This window comes from Stegodyphus dumicola, chromosome 7, assembly GCF_044657685.1.
Source record: "Stegodyphus dumicola isolate Sdum_Otavi_A_Nest chromosome 7, ASM4465768v1".
Lineage (NCBI taxonomy): Eukaryota > Metazoa > Arthropoda > Arachnida > Araneae > Eresidae > Stegodyphus > Stegodyphus dumicola.
This window is the reverse complement of record NC_140774.1, coordinates 203,307,310-203,324,624: the sequence shown is the minus strand read 5'-3', so window position 1 is coordinate 203,324,624 and position 17,315 is coordinate 203,307,310. Positions and strand designations below refer to the sequence as shown.

At 36.2% G+C, this 17,315-nt stretch overlaps 1 long non-coding RNA gene across 6 annotated transcripts in view; it reads left to right on the top strand.

The window, feature by feature from the left end:
* The window catches only part of LOC146996609 (uncharacterized), a 135,763-nt gene that overhangs the window by 77,516 nt on the left and 40,932 nt on the right, over nt 1–17,315 (top strand). For all 6 annotated transcript variants that reach the window (XR_015042321.1, XR_015042325.1, XR_015042322.1 and 3 more), the window contains exon 2: nt 15,421–15,457. This is a non-coding gene — a long non-coding RNA (uncharacterized LOC146996609). The remainder of the gene's footprint in view (nt 1–15,420; nt 15,458–17,315) is intronic.

Here is a 17,315-nt window from a genome sequence, read left to right as displayed (position 1 = left end):
AGTGGAAATTATCGATTGTAAAGGCTCAGAGCATTCTTTTAGCGTAAAAGAATTTGTAGCCTGCATTTTTTCCTGCATTTCATTTAAACTTATTTCCTAGAATTTCATTGAAAATATATTTTTCATTCAATTAATTCAGTTCTCACTTCGCGGCAAGGCAAAAGTACATAAAAACTCAAAATGTTTTCATCAAAAACTGAAAGATATAGAAGAATAGAAAACACCCAAATACAGAATTCAAATTAAAGTTTCTACACAAAGACAAGCAATTCGGCCAGTATCCTAATATAGCATGTATTTATAATATGTCGTTGTTGAAAGGAAAGTTGTAGTAACTTTAAAATGGAATTCTCTTATTTTGATTGAAGAATAGAAATTAAGAAGTGATAGCCACTAGAAATACTGCTGTATGGCAGGTGTTATCAACCGGTGGTACGCAAGTAAAAAATAGATGGTACGCAAAGAAAAGTATTTTTAACTATAAATTCAAAAATCTCGTGAAAAAAAAAAGAAAAATTGATAAAAATTTCCTGTGATCGAACTCGAACTGAAGATTTCAAAAATAATACAATTGTTAACTTTTATCTGAATCGAAAATTAACTTTAAAGGTATTTCAAATAAAGCTATTAGTTTTTTATTCATTTTTTGCACAACCTATTTGTGTGCAAATGGCGAAATATATTTATTTTTAATATTTCTATTCAGAAACTGAAAAATAGCTGTTGAACTCGAAAGATTGAGAACTGCTGTTGTATAACAGTATTGTTACGAAACGTACTGCCGCGGTAAGATGGCTTCCCCGCAAAGCAGTTTTATGGCTGCCATAAAATGGCAAGGGAAGCAGGGTTGCTACATTTGGAGAGAAATCGTCCATTTGGTGACAAAATTGGCGATATTCCATGGAGCACGAAAACCTTCTGGAACGAATTCTTACCGGTTTAGCCCAGAATGTTCTCTAACACAAGCCAAAAACTATATAAACCCTGATGGTACGCGGAGAGTGAGTGCGAGGTAGTTACTGTTTCGAGTTAGTCAGTCCGTGCGGAGACGATCGAGTTGACAGTTGGGCAGCGAGTGCCGAGTGGGTTGTCGAGTGCATTGAAAGAGTCTCTTAGTGTATCGCGATTAATGCATCGTCGAGAGAGTGTGTTGAGCTCCGCGAACGACTGAACCGAAGAGTCGGGAGCTGTGCTCTGTGTGTCGTCGAGTGCATCGCGAGTTGTAGCGTGGAGAGTCTCGAGAGTACGTGGAGTTCCGAGAACGACCAAGCAGAGTCGGGAGCTGTACTCTGGTGCTTTGCAGTGAAGCTGGCTCCACTGTTATAGCCTGATAACTGTGTCGCTGATTGTTCCAGCGAGTTTATAGTAGATCTTAGATGACTGTAAAACGTGACTTTGGAGCTGTCTTGATTAATACCGGCCAATAAGGTGTGCTTCGATATTGCATCAAGTGTTGTCATCGTTATTCACTCCAAATCCACACGAACCCCGTACGAACCGGTATCCCGTGAAGGAAGAAAATAACGTAACAGTATTAAAAAGCGATCAGTGTATTATGCGGGTTGCAGAATCCTGTAGAACTGCCATTTAGTAAAATAAACGAGACATGCGCTTAGCTATGATTTTTCGCTTACGTCAAAATCCTAGTACACGGTACAGCCTCGGCGCGATTTTGAAAATTGTCGCCAACACCAAAGTGACTCATTTACTGCTGATCATAATGTCGCCAAATCCCGTGTGTACCGTATACTAGGATTAAACCTTTATATTTTTATTGTTTGCGTATGCTCAAATCGCCCGTTTTTCTTACATTACTCAAAATACCCTGCAAGTTTCGTAATTCCGAATTTTTTGCCAATCTTGCTTCTTCCTTTAAAGAGGAATTAAATATTTGTGAACTTTTTTTTTTTTTTTTTTTTTTCAAAATTGGTTTTTAACTTCTTAATCCGTTGCTAAGATACTGGAAAGACTTCGTATCGACAACGCGGTTGCAGATCTTATTGGTACTGCTCTGGAAACCTTCATTCTAAATTAAAAAAGAACTAAAGTTCTTTTAATATTATATATATATATATATATATATATTAAGTCGCTTTATTCTTACAAAATTCTTCCACTTTATTCTTACAAAAGTGTAGTAAAATCCTAATGTCTCTGCAACCTGATTGTGCAGCATTTGGTCTCGTTCGTTCGCTCTCCCAGCACTGTCGTAAGTGCAGATTGGAATTCTAATATTCTTCTTTTCTGCCTGTCAGAGTGGACTGCGACCTTATGTTCTATGGTAATTTATTGCTCATCTGGATGAGTACTATCACCCCTCTTAATTTGTAAAAAGTAATTTAGAATAACCCTATATATATATATAGGGTTATTCTAAATTACTATATACCTTATATATATGAATAAAACCTATCAAACCATACCAAATTATTTTCTTCACTATAATACATAAGAGTTGTTTAAATGAAAAGGTACAAAACGTCGTAACAAAATAAACCGGTTGAAATTTGAATACGCCGCTTTAGCATGACACCACCGAGGATGTAGTGTCCACCGTGGTTGTGCGCATGCGTGAGCGCCCGCACATGACGCAAGAGAGAAGTAGGCAGTTGTGTGTTCCGTCCAATTGATGCGGCAATGCGTGTGAGGACATCGTGGCATTCACATATCAGATTTCGATGACTGAAGAGTAGCGAGGTGTTATCAGATTTCTGACTGTTAGAAGGGTTTAAACCGGCGGATATTCATCTCCGGATGACTGTCGTATACGGGGCAAACTGTATTCGACAAGCTAGTGAGAAAGTGCCAGTTTTAGTGAAGGCCTGGAAAGTTTGAGTGATGCCCCGAGACAAGGCCATCCAAACACGGTAAGCATGGCCGAACTCATCGACAAGGTGAACGACCTGATGAGAATGGACACCTCAAATAGAAATGCTTCAACTTGGACGACGAACTGAAGGACCACGTGGAGAACTGGCTCCTGTCACCGCTACAAGGAATTCTGGGAAGAGCGAATCCTTCGGCTCGTAAAACAGTTGGAGAGTTGTGCTCAGGCCTCTGGTGATAACTTGTGAATAAAAACTTCAATAGATTCATAGTGTCGAGTCGCACCTTTTCATTTGAACACCGTTTGTATTTAAGTATTTGGAGAAGGAATGGTGTGATAAATTTACAATTCGTTTTAACAGAAATAACAACGTTCGCTGCAGTCTCACTTTCCGAAATAAGCAGAACTTCAGACGCATTGAAGAGTCCAAGATGGTAGCAAATAAAAAATTTAGCAAAAACGCGCCATCCAATATATTTTTTGTCATTTGTAACCATTAAATAACTGTGACCATCTTCTGGGCCTGCGCCGCCCATTTTTGAAAGTTGAAGTTCATTGTTGTGTCCGACCCTCCAGATTTGAACCTACAGTTAGATCAGATGCGGGAATGATATTAAGTTTGTAATATTCTCTAGCTTAACTATTTGGCTTATAACCACGACTCTGACTCGTGGTAAAGAATTTGTGCCATAAACAAAAGCCACGAGTCTGACTCGTGGTGACGAATTTGTGCATAAAATGCCGCGTATTATTGTTAGAGCAAGCGATTGGAGTTATTCTACATCGAATATTTTCCTTTGAGTGTAACGTCAGTAGTAGTTTTTTTTTTTTTTTTTTTTTTTTTTTTTTTCAGTTGTTTCTGATGAAACTGGATGATCTGTTACTTTAGTTCCCCGTAAAGCTTCGTTACGTTCACACGTTTCAACTATATTTTTTTCCTCAATGGCAGATTGTGAACAGCTACAGTGTAAACACAGTCCATTAATCTATACAAGGCCAGATGTGGTTGTCTCTTTATTATGGAGGCACCTAATAGGTGGGCCACCATCGCCTCCAATGAAGGGACGGAGAGTTACAACCATGCCTTCTCCGGGATTCGAACCCAGGCCTTTCAGTATCGCAGTCAGGCTTCCCTAACCACTATACTGTCTGGGCGTCAAATATAATTTCGTATAAAGAATTAAAAAACTCTTACACCCATCATACCCATCAAGCAATTATTTTTGTCAACTGATCAATTGATTATGTTTACATCCTAGACGTCTTAAAATTACTATTTTTACCTAAACATTGTTTATTATTTCACAATTCCTTTCGTTATACTGAAATATATATGTCATAAAAAGTATACATTTTGCGCCAGTTCGGGTACACGGCTGAACAGTTGAATGGCACTGCGCGCGACCGACTTTTTGTGTTTACTACATGGACCTTATAAGAAACAGACTAACCCAAACGGGTTTTCTGCCTTGTCTGAGGCGTTGCCGGCTGTCACCTTCATCACATACGGAGGAGTAGGGACGACTTCCAGAAATTTACATTGATTGCCTATTGCAGCGTGTATAATAATAATAATAATAATAATAATAATAATAATAATAAAAAAAAAGCTGGTTGTAGCGCTTCATTTCACAAATTAGAATTCCTACATGTTTTTATTTTTGAAATTGAGATTGATTTTTAAAAATGTAGCATATTTATCGAGTCATATCATTTCAAATAATTATAAAGCTATTGCATGCTTTTAGGACTGGATATTTTTTTAGCTTTTCCTATGCTGTAAGGAAATTTGTAACCACTTCTTTTAGAAATAATATTTTAAATCTGAACTAATAGAAAATTTCAAACAAGCAATTTTCTCTTGCAATTTTTATGCTTTTTACTGGTGTAAATAAGTAAAAAATATTAAAATATTTAAAAACGAATTTTTGAAAGTTTTGTTTAAAATTCTAAATTGTGCTGCTTTTTTAAAATAGATGAGTATTATAGCACAATTTCTATAAGGGAATTTTATTTCAATTATATTTCATAATACATCATAGTGATAAACACTTTTGACTCCCTATAATTTTTATACATTTAATTCTAATAGTTAAATTGTATTTAACCGTAATAATTAATTTTGCTTGTATTTTATAATGATTATTTTTTTAATTTATTTTTTGTTTTGCATAAGATTTTTTTTAAATTTATTGTTAATTTAATTTATTAGCCCATGCATGAATACATGTATGTTTCTCGCACTGTGACAAAAACGACAGTATCTAGAGCCATCGAATTTTGAATAATGTAATCCTCCATCCGAACATAGGCATCTGGATGGCCGAATTTCGAATTTGTTTTAATCTATTTCACATTTTGTAAAATTTTAACGAATTTTTGATTGACAAACTCAGCGAGTTCAGAGCGAGCACTGTACGGATATGCTGTTTTCAAATGTATGTGGTTTACGGGCGAAGAACATGATATTCAATAAATATAGGTAACACACAAAACTTTAAGAAAAGAGTGCTTCTAGATTTTATTTTATCTTTTTTTTTCCTTCATTGCGCTCAGAAAGTTTTATCTCCGAATTTTATGAATTATTAAAATAACTAAATGTTAATAATTTAATGATCATATAATCAAATAAATATGATCGTTTTGTAATGTTATAGTTTGGAAAATCACTGCGTGAAAATGCTCATTAAATTTTAAAAAAAAATTATCAGATCTTGTTTAATTTTACCTTATTTATTTCAAAGCATCCCGTACTATCAATCTCATTTAATTTTACTTTATTTTTAAGCAAAATTAAGCTCATAAATTTTGTGCTTAGAGTTTTTAGTGTTTTACCAAAGTAAAGATGTTTGTACAAGAATTACGCGTGAAAAAAATGCGCGAAATGCAGTAAAAAGTGCTTTAATGAGATACATTAAATCCTATTTGGAGAAAGCTGTGGCTTTCATAATCTCATCACTATACAACGTATCACATTTAATAATTAAAAAGAGTTATGTTATACAAACGCCATAGGTTTCAGTGTTAAAGTAAACCAGATCGTCCCTACTCTTTCTTGCCAACATGTCGGTGACGCGCGCCCCGCCCACTGGGTTAGTCTATCTCTTATAAGGTCCATGGTTTACTATAGCTTGCGCAATTGGCAGATATCGATATTGGCCAAGGGGTTAAAATATGGCCACATACTTGACTACTTACGTTTGCGCTAAGCTACGCTTTTCCTTGTGTAGTTTTTCGAAAGCGGTAAAAGCTATCGTAAGGCATCGTATTCTTTCATACTTAGAATCATATTTTTCCACAATTATTGCTTGAAATAAAAGCACATTAAAAAAAAAAGTCCTTCAGCCGAAAAAAGATACTACTTTATGTCTTTCAGTAAAAGCGAAATAGGATAAAGATAACTTTCGTAAAGTGGGGAGAAATTTGTATCGCTTAAAATTATTTAAGTAGCATCGTATAAAATTCCGTCTTGTGGACAAGTAATAAAATTATGTTAACCCTCTTTCAAAAGTTTTACATCAATCTTTAATGCCAAAGATATTAAAACATTATTCTATCGATGGGGGATCATCATCCACTGTTTCGTCTTCTTCAAGCAGATTTCTCATGCAATAATACGGTAACTGTGTGCCTTTAAGCAAAAAATTTGTAATTCCAGAAGACTCCATGATTTTCAGAGGACACAGCAGTATGTGCAAGACAGTACAGAAGTAGCCAACGGGGTAAGCAATGGAAATCACGAAGATGAACCACACGATAGAAAAGAGACATCTCAGCATTTCCTCCTGTAAAAAGTAGTAGTAAAGCAGTCCATACAGCAACTTAAAACACTATAAACTGTAAATAGCATGAGTCATTTAAAACTGAAGAAAAAAAAAGAGGGCATTTATAAAGTCCCGGACTCATTTTGATGTTTAATAACTCATAAAATAATAAAGATCGATTAAAATTAATAACATAAATAGTTAGGTAGACTCAAAAAGTTTCACGACCCTTATCAATGAACTTCCACGTGTGTCCCCTTCGTCGCACGGAGAATATCAAGTCGATATTCAATTTCACGAAGCATGTCGGCATCCACAGAGGCTATTGCGGTTGTAATTCTGGCTTTTAGGTCATCCATGTTCGACACTCTCCTCCTGTAAACGTTGTGCTTTACAAATCCCCAAAGGAAAACGTCCAACGGCGTTATATCAGGTGATCTGGGTGGCCAAGGAATTGGACCTCCTCGCCCAATCCATCTTCCTGTAAAATGGTCATTCAAAGAACTACGAACGATGGTACCCCGATGAGATGGTGCACCATCTCGTTGCAAGACACGTGGCTAGTTGTGGAAATACGAAGTTTTCCAACGTGTCTAAGTATACGACTGATGAGACCGTCATTCTGTAAAAAAGAAAGGTCCAATGACTCGGTCGTGCATTAGCCCACACCACACATTAACCTTTGGGGAATCCCTTTGTGCCTCACGGTATTCATGGGGGTTTTCAGATCCCCATATGCGCACATTATGGCACATTAAAAGAGAGAAAAGTGCAATTAATAAGCAGACGATATTTAGAAAAGTACAGATATTTAGACTGGAAAATGAAATTATCTGAAATTAACCACACGCGCAGACGATATTTACAAAAGTAAAGATATTCAAACCTGAAAAGGAAAATATTTAAGTTATTCCATCAAATAAATGCCATAAGTTTGTTTATATCTTCATTATTTTATGAGTTATTAAACATCAAAATGTGTCCGGGGCGTTATAAACACCCTGTAGAGGTAACATTGAGCATTGTTTCATATTGATATTCGATTCAGTGGTGTTTCCGACTTATATTTTTTTAAACTTCTTAATGTGAAAAAGCTTTAATATATATACTCACGCGTTATTTCTAAATGCTTCAAAGCTCATCAGCTTAAAATTACAGTTGGGATGGCAGCATCAATATCAATACGGACTCCCTGACTTTAATAATAATAACAATAAATTTGTTTTATTTATTTATGAATTTGTTTTTATTTTATTTCAATTTGGGAAGCACTTCCGCAGAGAACCCGGTAAATGTAAACATCGCCAACTTTGGCGATAAAAGTACAAATCTGGTAACTCAGCGCATTTATCCTATTCGCTTGTTCGAAGTTTGCAACCATTCCTGTTGGGTTCATTTTGTTGAATTATCACTGTCGTTGTTCGCATTTGCAGATTTGTATTATTCTTCTCTTATTTATTATTATTTTTTCTGAATTTTTTAACAACGAATAGATAGAAATATTTTCGTAGATAGATGCCGGTTCTCGGTTCGGGATGAAAGGAAGAAAATACGGCGGGAGGGGTGAATGCTAATTTGTAACACGGCTGTTCACGTTGTGTTCTTAATTATTAACAGCTCTAAGAACCAGCAATTTAAATAACTAAGTAATGCTTTTATTTTTATTATTGGTTATTGTCATCTAAAATTATGAGAATAAATCAATTTTCTGGCGTAAAATTTTAACAAGATAATATATTGTTAATGCTTTTCTAACAATAACCTTTCAAAGGATGGCAAGTGTGACATAAATAGATGATTAAGTTGAAATAAAAAAGATTATTGATTATCTAAGATGACAGAATAGTTTGATGCATCACCATGGTCATCAAAATTAGCAAACCACTGCTGGTGTAAGGAATATATTGTTTTCTGTGTTAACTGGAATTTAAGACAAATTTTTTTTGTTTATCACGTTTAACAGGTTAATTTCAGTACATTAATACTAATTTATATTTTTCAAATGAATTTTTATTTTCGTTATAAATGCTTATATATTGTCTTATACTTTATATATTCTTTTCTGTGCTAACTTGAATTTAATACAATTTTCGTATATCACGCTTAACAAGTTAGTTTTACATCTACATGCTTATTATCTGTGAATTTTTACTACCATATGCTTAATATATTGTTTTGTCTGCTAACTTGAATTTATATGCACTAAAAATCACGTTTGCGGCTCGGCTCATCGCCGATGAACCGCAAGCTTGGCGAGTAAAAATGCAACGGCGCCAACGGGTTCTTTCCCGAAGCGCCAACGGGTTCTCTGCGGATGAAAACCCTCAATTTGTTTTATTATCTATTTCATATATTGTAAAACTTTAACGAATTTGTGATTAACAAACTCGACGATTTCAACGCGAGCAATGGCAATACTGTCCGGGAAAAAAAAAAAAAAGAAAAAAAAAAAAAGTTTAATCTCCAGCGCGCGAGAGTGTAACAGAAATTTAAAGATGTGCTCATTTTAAAATTATTTTGCTATATTGCTGTTGAATTGAATTTTATGGTTTAAGTACGCAGAACATGACATTTAATAAATAAAGATAACATACAAAACGTTAAAAAAAAGAGCTCCTTTGGGCGTAATATAAAATGTGAAAGCTTTCAGAATTTTGCGCTGTTACTGTAACCACGTTCTTCAAAAATTAAATTACTCGCATAATTTTCCCCCTTTCGATTTTCGGGTGGTAAAATAGGGAGGAAAGCCTCGAAGAAATACTGTATTTTAAGCATTCTTTCAAGGTTATAGCGTTTTTGTATTGATCAGTATATTTCTCTTAGTTGTTCATGCAATCTGAATATACTCATACATTGCAGTTGGGTCGATTTTAACCACAATACAGGGGTTTTAAAACCTTTAAATACATACTTTAAACGACAGTTCCCAGTTTAAGAATTAAATGAGCGAAATAAGTTAGCCTATAAGGTATTTCTCCCGCCTTTTTAGCATGCCTTCGTAGTGTAGTGGTCTGCATCCTGGGAGCGTATTCCAGAGGTTCGCGGTTCGATTCCCGTCGAAGGCGTTGCATATTTTTCTTTTTCCTGCTTCTTCAAAATAACCTAATGTCTCTACACTGGCGCCCGAACTAAAAAGGTTGTGGATGATAATTCTCCATACCCGGGATTTGGCGATTGGGTCCCCTAAAAATCCCAGTTGTCCTTTAAACGGGGGAGTATATAAGGTATTTCTCCCGCCTTCTTAGCATGCCTTCGTGGTGTAGTGGTCTGCACGCTGCGCGCGTACTCCAGAGGTCCGTGGTTCGATTCCCGGTGAGGTCGTTGCTTATTTTTCACATCTTCTGCTTCTAAAAAGTCCTAATGCCTTTATAAGGCTTTCCACAGTCTGAGACAAGTTTAATAAAAACATTGGGAAGTTTTGATATGAATTCTTTACGAAGAGAGTACCAACTAATAAATCGCGCTTTATCCTGCTAAAGACATAGTTTGTAGATGGGGGTTGTTCTGTAATACACAAAATTTATCCTCAATAAATTATCAACTTAACTCATTTTTAACGAATGAAAAGAAAAGCAAAGTTGTAAAAACTTGAGAGTTTTGATTACGAATTTCGAATTTTAACCTTTTAAAGAATGAAAATTAGAAGCTCTGTAATCTATGTTAATGCTTTACTGACGTAAAATACGTATTAGAAATTTACATTCAAATACTGACATGGGCATTGACTTCGATGTTTGTACACTAGCGCAAAACGTTTATTTAAAGTTATTTGAGATGAATTAGATCGAATAAAGCCGGAAATCTCTTTTATTTGACTGATTCGCAACCTGATAAACACTTCTCAGGCTGCATCTTTACTAAATATGTCACGGGACTTTAACATCGCAATCTAAAAGTATATCTTGTATGATTTAATTCTTAGAAATAATGGGTCTGCTAGTACAAGTCGCTGAATAAATATTTAGATGTGCAGAGTCTTTTGTATCACATGGATTGAAAAAAAAGAGAGAGAGAAGGTGTCGTTTGAAAATATTTGTTCATTATTCTTTTCCTCACTTTCGAATCTCTACAGATCATTAGCTTACGAGTTGGTTTAGAGATTAATTTATGTTCTTGCAAAACCTAGTTTTCCAAAGAAGGGAAAAGCAAAATTTGAAAGCTTTCAGATTTTATATTACTCCCAAAGGGGCGTTTTTATGTTCCTTTTATTTATTAAATATCATTTTCTTCGCATGTAAACCACAAAACTCAGTTCAACAGCAATATCACAAAATATTTAACAGAACATATCTTTAGAATTTCCGATACAGTCTCGAGGCACACCAGCGGCTGAGCGGTAAAATCGATGAACACTGGTAGTTCGGTCCGAGGTTCGAATCCCGCGAACGGGCTGGCTGCATGGGCGTTTTCGTGGTTTTCCCCATGTGTGACGTGTACACGAGCCAGTTTCCCTTAGAAAGTCCTCCACAAAGGCATCCTTCCCCTTAGGCAGATAGTCCTAGTGTGCTTTGCCGTATTCTGAAAACACCACCACCACACCACCGATACAGTTTCGAGCGCTGGAGGTAATATTTTTTGGGGGGGATAGAATGCTGCCATTGCTTTCTTAGAAATCATAGAGTTTTTAATCAAAAATTCATAAATATTTTATAAAATATGAAATAGATAATTCGGGGCTTCCAGATGCCCATATTCGGGTGGAGACGTACGTTATTCAAAATCGGATGGTTTTAGGTACCGTTGTTTTATCACAATGCGAGAAACATAAATAAATTTAGGCAGATTCTTCATTATATAATTTCTTTTAAATGTAGTACAGTAATAGTTGGTGGCAACAAGCTGAAAAGTGATTTGCCTTTTATAGTGAATAATGCCGAACGAAATTAATACCCCTTCTGGGCATTGCCCCTTTGGGCTAAAAAACCTTATTTTTATTTGCTCATTTAAACTGCAGAATTCCGAAATATTTACACTCCTTTGCAAAAAAAATCGAAGCACCATGAAGGAAGTGGTTGTTTTTGATGGAATTGAATATGTGTATAGCTTATACACAGATAATAAAATAATTAAAAACTCAAGGTCATAGTACCTTGTAGAATCATTTGGTTAATTGAAAGCAGAAAAGATTAAAAATATGCAACCGCCTTCGCCGGGAATCGAACCACGGACCTCTGAAATACCGATACCGGCTCAATGTGCAGAACCACTACATCACAAAGGCAAGCTAGGGAAGTGGGAAAAATACCTTATAACCTGTTCACGGCTCACAATAACCCATTGAGTGTTCAAATTAGTAGTTGGTCGAACCACCCCTGGAGGCAATGCATGCTCTACTTCGTCGGGGCAAGGAGCGGTAGAGGTTCCTAATGTCATCCTGCGACACATTCTGCCAGGCATTCATCAGTTGTCTCTCCAGATCTGCGATATTTTGTGGTGCCCGAATCTGGCGGCCTAACATATCCCAGACATGCTCGATTGGTGAAAGGTCTGGTGACCTTGCTGGTCAAGGAAGAGTATCAACTGCATGGAGACAGTCCAGAGATATGCGAGCGGTATGTGGTCTGGCATTATCTCGTTGGAAAATGGCCCCAGGATGACGTGCCATTGAGGGTAATGCAACCGGTCGCAGGATGATATCAACATATCGTTGAGCTGTTAAAGCACGGAGGATGACTAAAGATGACCTGATGTCATAAGAAGTAGCGCCCCACACCATCACACCAGGGGTCATGGCTGTATGCCTTTGTAAAATAAAGGCTTATTGGGACCGCTGGCCCCCGTCCTCTCCAGACACGAACACGGTGGTCATCTGCTTCAAAAGTGAACCGGTATTCATCGCTGAATACTATACGATGCCAGTATAGGCAGCCATGATGATCGGTTGCGACGTCAAAGGCAAACGTCTTAAAGGCCTCTGTAAGTGCAACCCCGCCTCAGACAAGCGCCATGAGATGGTGGACGGTGCACGGGAGGCATAGACGTGGCTCTAGTGCTTTGAATAGTCGATAATGATACCGTTGGAGCGGTTCGGGCCTGGCGAACATTCATCCTATCTTGCCTCGCATTTGTGCTCCTTGGTCTTCCAGAGCATTCATTTCGTCGGCAATTTCCTTGTAGCAACTATCGTTGCCAACATCTTCCAGCAGTGTCTGTACGCTACAGGTGGAGGCCTATTGCTCGGTATGACCACCCAACTTCACGCAACCCTACCATGCGACCACGTTTGAAATTGTTTACTTGTCTGTAAGGTCTTCGATATCGTCGTAATGGCATCTTTAGTTGCTTCATTATGAAATTACAATGGCAGCAACAAAAAAAGATAAATTTTCCGCCTCTGTTACTGGTTTTATATTTTGCGAAATACACGCAATGATCGCAATTCCTGTTCATTTATTTGCCTTGAAACTGTGATCATTTGCATGTTTGATCAAGATGTTTTTGCATTCCAAATTTCGTCACGATCGCAAAAGTTCTTCTTGGTGCTTCGATTTTTTTGCAAAAGAGTGTATTTTGTAACTAAGTCTTTCGATTGACACACTCGGTAACAGACCTACAACTTTCGTTTCATTTTGAATAGGAACTAAAGATTTGATTTGGTGATTATGCACCATATTCGTCTATCAAATAAATACTTTTATGCTCTCCCCTTTTTTTAAAAAAATAAAATTCTGCTTTATAATCAGACAAATTTTCTCATTTATAAATAGTATCATAGTATAAATAAATCATAGTATAATTTATGTTAACTAACCGTTTAGTTATGTTAACTAATTTATGTTAGCATTCACCAGGAGGGCAACTCAGTTAAAACGTTAAGAGTATTTAAGGCGAGGGTTTTGAATGTTTTAGACATAAAACTTTTGATAGTGACTGTCCAAATTTTACTTTTCCATACCCCAGCTCCTCTATATTTCGGCATTATCCATTTGCTAGCCCACGTTAAACCGTATCATTAAAGCTGAACCAAGCTTAGTTAGTGCAATTTGTGAAATCTCAGATTACAATCCCTTTTAAAATTATAAATTTCATTTTTCAATTTTAGGATTGGCAAGTGACATAGTTTCGAGTATGTGCACAAGCTGTGCCTTCTGTTCAATTCAAGTTTAAATAAATTAAATTTTACATTTTGAACGAAGTGCATTTTGAAGCATCTTGAACGAAGTGAAGGAAGTATTGTAATCGCGAAAATTTTCAGTTATCAGATTTCAACGGAAATATCCTTTCTGACTATTTTTTTTTCGCAGCGAGTTATCGCAATGCCCGAGTCTTCAGAAGACGAAATCTTGAGAGTGTTATAATAACCTTTTTATTACTTTCTTGTATGAAGTAAAGGAAGTATTGTAATCGCGAAAAATTTCGGTTATCAGATTTCAACGGAAATATACTTTCTCACTATTTTTTTGCAGCGAGTTATCGCTATGCCCGGGTCTTCAGAAGACGAAGTCTTGAGAGTGTTATAATAACCTTTTTATTACTTCCTTTTACGAAATAAAGGAAGCATTGTAATCGCGAAAAATTTCGGTTATCAGATTTCAACGGAAATATCCTTTCTCACTATTTTTTTGCAGCGAGTTATCGCTATGCCCGGGTCTTCAGAAGACGAAGTCTTGAGAGTGTTATAATAACCTTTTTATTACTTCCTTGTACGAAGTAAAAGAAGTATTGAAATCGCGAAAAATTTCTATTTAAACGAAGATAATCACTTTGACCGCTCTTGAATCCATTTGAACGATGTTTCTGCGTGACACCTGTACGTACGAACAGACTAAGGAACTTAATTTTTTTTTTTTTTTTTCCCCAAAACGGACTGTAAAATGCATTCAGAAGATTTTAGGAGAGATTTTTTCGTGACATATTTAATGATTCGTACGTACGTATGTATCTCACATAATTCAAAAACTAGTAGTCGTAGAACGTTGAATTTTGTATTATGGGACTGTTATAACATGTAGTTGTGCACCTCCTATTTTGGTTGCAATGAGCCGCACCAAACATATATATATTCTCGACCTTTTACCCGGCTCGGTGAATTCAGTATTTTTATTCTTATATGTTGGTAAATTGTGCATTTTTTGCTTTAAAAGTGATTGAATTATGTTGTTCTTATATTCCGGTTAAGGTTTTTTATGCCTTTACTTAAACGTGCTCAATAGTTGTAGAAATGTCAACGATTTAAAAGTTTAAGTGACGCTAGGATAACAAGGCTGCTATTTACTTTCATTTGAAACTCTTAGTAGAATAGTGAATTAAGTCAGCTGGTGTAAAAGCTTCGTCTTTTTGCCCAGTGTGACTGAAGGTTAAAGTTCAATTTTGTGCATCAAAAAATGTGTCTTTTTGCCCGCTGGCAAAATTGCTTGTTTTGCGTATAAAATCTAATTTTAATTGTAAAAATTGTTTTTTAACTGTTTACAACTGCATTTGGTGTTTCAGGTTGCGCCCGGTCAGAGCTCCCTGCTGGTGGTGATTGTATTCCAACAGTTTTTACAGACAAATCGTCATATTCTTCCCTTAACCTCAATTTAAAATCTGCGATGGTAGAATTTACCAGCAATAAAAGAAACTACGATAAAATTTCTGCTTGCAAATTCAGTATTTGGCGATATAAAATAGCTTAAAAAAACAATTGTTTTGCGTCTGTTAAAGCGAACGCCACGAAATTTGCACCAAACGAAAAATAATAATAATTACCAGCTTGTAGGCAGATTTATCGATTGATTTTGGAGATAAATATCTAACTTGAATATAAAATATGTATTTAATAATAATTATATAAATGCAATTGAATTGAATTGAACATTGACTTATGTTGTCATTCTTTTGCATCTGCAGAAATCGCCAAGTTGCGCCAAGATGGTTGCGTTAATAGGTAAGTGACTTTCATTCAATACGATAATTTTTTTTCCTGTTTCTTATCTATTTCTTTACCAGGAGTGTTTTTCAGTACAAATTTATGATTTATTATTATGAATGTGCAGTAAATGGAGTAATTGATGAATATAAAATTATTAAGTGATGTTTGTTTACCGAGCACATTGAATTAATTTCCCTCAGTGATATCCAGCACTGGTCGAATACTTTATAAGGTTATACAGGGTGACACAGAATAACGGGAATTTTTGAAATGCGTAGTGACACCCGTGAACAGGTAGCAATAGTGTCACCTTGAGCACGTAAACACGTCGCTATTTTAGTAACCATGGATTAGTGAAACGGGCAATAGACACAAATCCTAATTATTCACAAAATCCTAATGAAGTTCATGGGCGCCCTTTACATGCTAGTAAGGTGACAGTACGGTGTGCTGTTTCAATACATGCGATCATCGGACCTTATTTTTTTGGAAATGAACAGGGATCACAATAACTGTCAATGCGGACCGGTACATGGAGATGTTACAATCTTTCGTTACAGCTGAATTCAGCAATTTTACACACGTTCAAGAAATCTGGTTCTAGCAGGGTGGAGAGACATCACACATGCTACACGGCAATCGATGAAAGCTGTGCGAGAATTCTTCGGCAACCGTGTGTTCTCAAGATTCGGTAACGTTCCCTGGTCCTCTAGATTGCCAGATTTTTCATTTCGTCATTTTTTTCTTGTGGGGGTTATCTCAAGAATAAAGTGTATATGACTCGACCAAGAACTCTGCAGGAGTTAAAACAGAGAATTCGGGATGAAATCCCAGCTGAGATGTTGCAGCGGGCGATGAGGAATCCAACTGCGGATTTCAAGAATGCATTCGTACTGGAGGACGCCGTTTAACCCTTTCCAGCAGGCTACCTTTTAAAGTCGGAGTTTAGATTTAAAAAAAAAAAAAAGTTGCCAGAGGAGTATTAGTTAGGCCTAGAGGAGTACACAAGTAAAATTTTGTGAAGATAGCACTTATCGTTTTAATCCTGTGTGCCTAAAGTGGCACACTGATTGAATAGAACTTCGAAAAAGAGTGCTAAAACGAGCCTTGTTGTCAATGAACTGATCGATGTGATGCGGAGAAACAAAGAATACAGACGCTCAGTTGTCCTAGATTATTGGTGAGCCCGGTCTGGGCACACCTAGGATTCGCCGTTTGATTTTAGGCAAGATTTCAAGGTAAAAATTTAAAACTAATATAGAATAATGAGATTAGAATACAGCCAAAAAAATAACATAGAAATTTCTTTACAAACAATTCTTTTTATACCCTAAAAAACACCTGGAAGATTTCTTTGAAAAATGAGGGTTTTAAAAAACTAAACATGGCTAAAATATATGGACTGGTTTGTATTGAGCTGCCATAATTAAAGAAGGTTCAGAGTAACCTATAAATCCTTTTTCATTCAATTTTTCTGTGCGTACAGAAGGAAATTTTTAGGTGTGTCGCAAAGGGTTAAAGCTGGCAGAATTCTACTAACTCTACGCGAATGTATCAGTAGATAACTTTGATACAGACATTTTTTGCTTTCTGGAGTAAGCATTTTAGCATTTACTGCTATGCCTATTATGTTATACTAGACTCTATGCTAGGCTAGACTTTTTTTGCTTACTCCAGGAAGAAGGTCTGCTGATATGCTTACTGAAGCAAGCAAATTTGGAATTTTTTCCCTTCAATGATGACGTTAATTTTAGTATGAGCACATAAAGTGCCGCTGATAAAGCAAGATCACAAACGTGTGTTTTAACGAAACACGAAATCAAAACATTCAAGTGAAATGGTTTGTAGTGAACTGTGCTAACCACAGAAATAG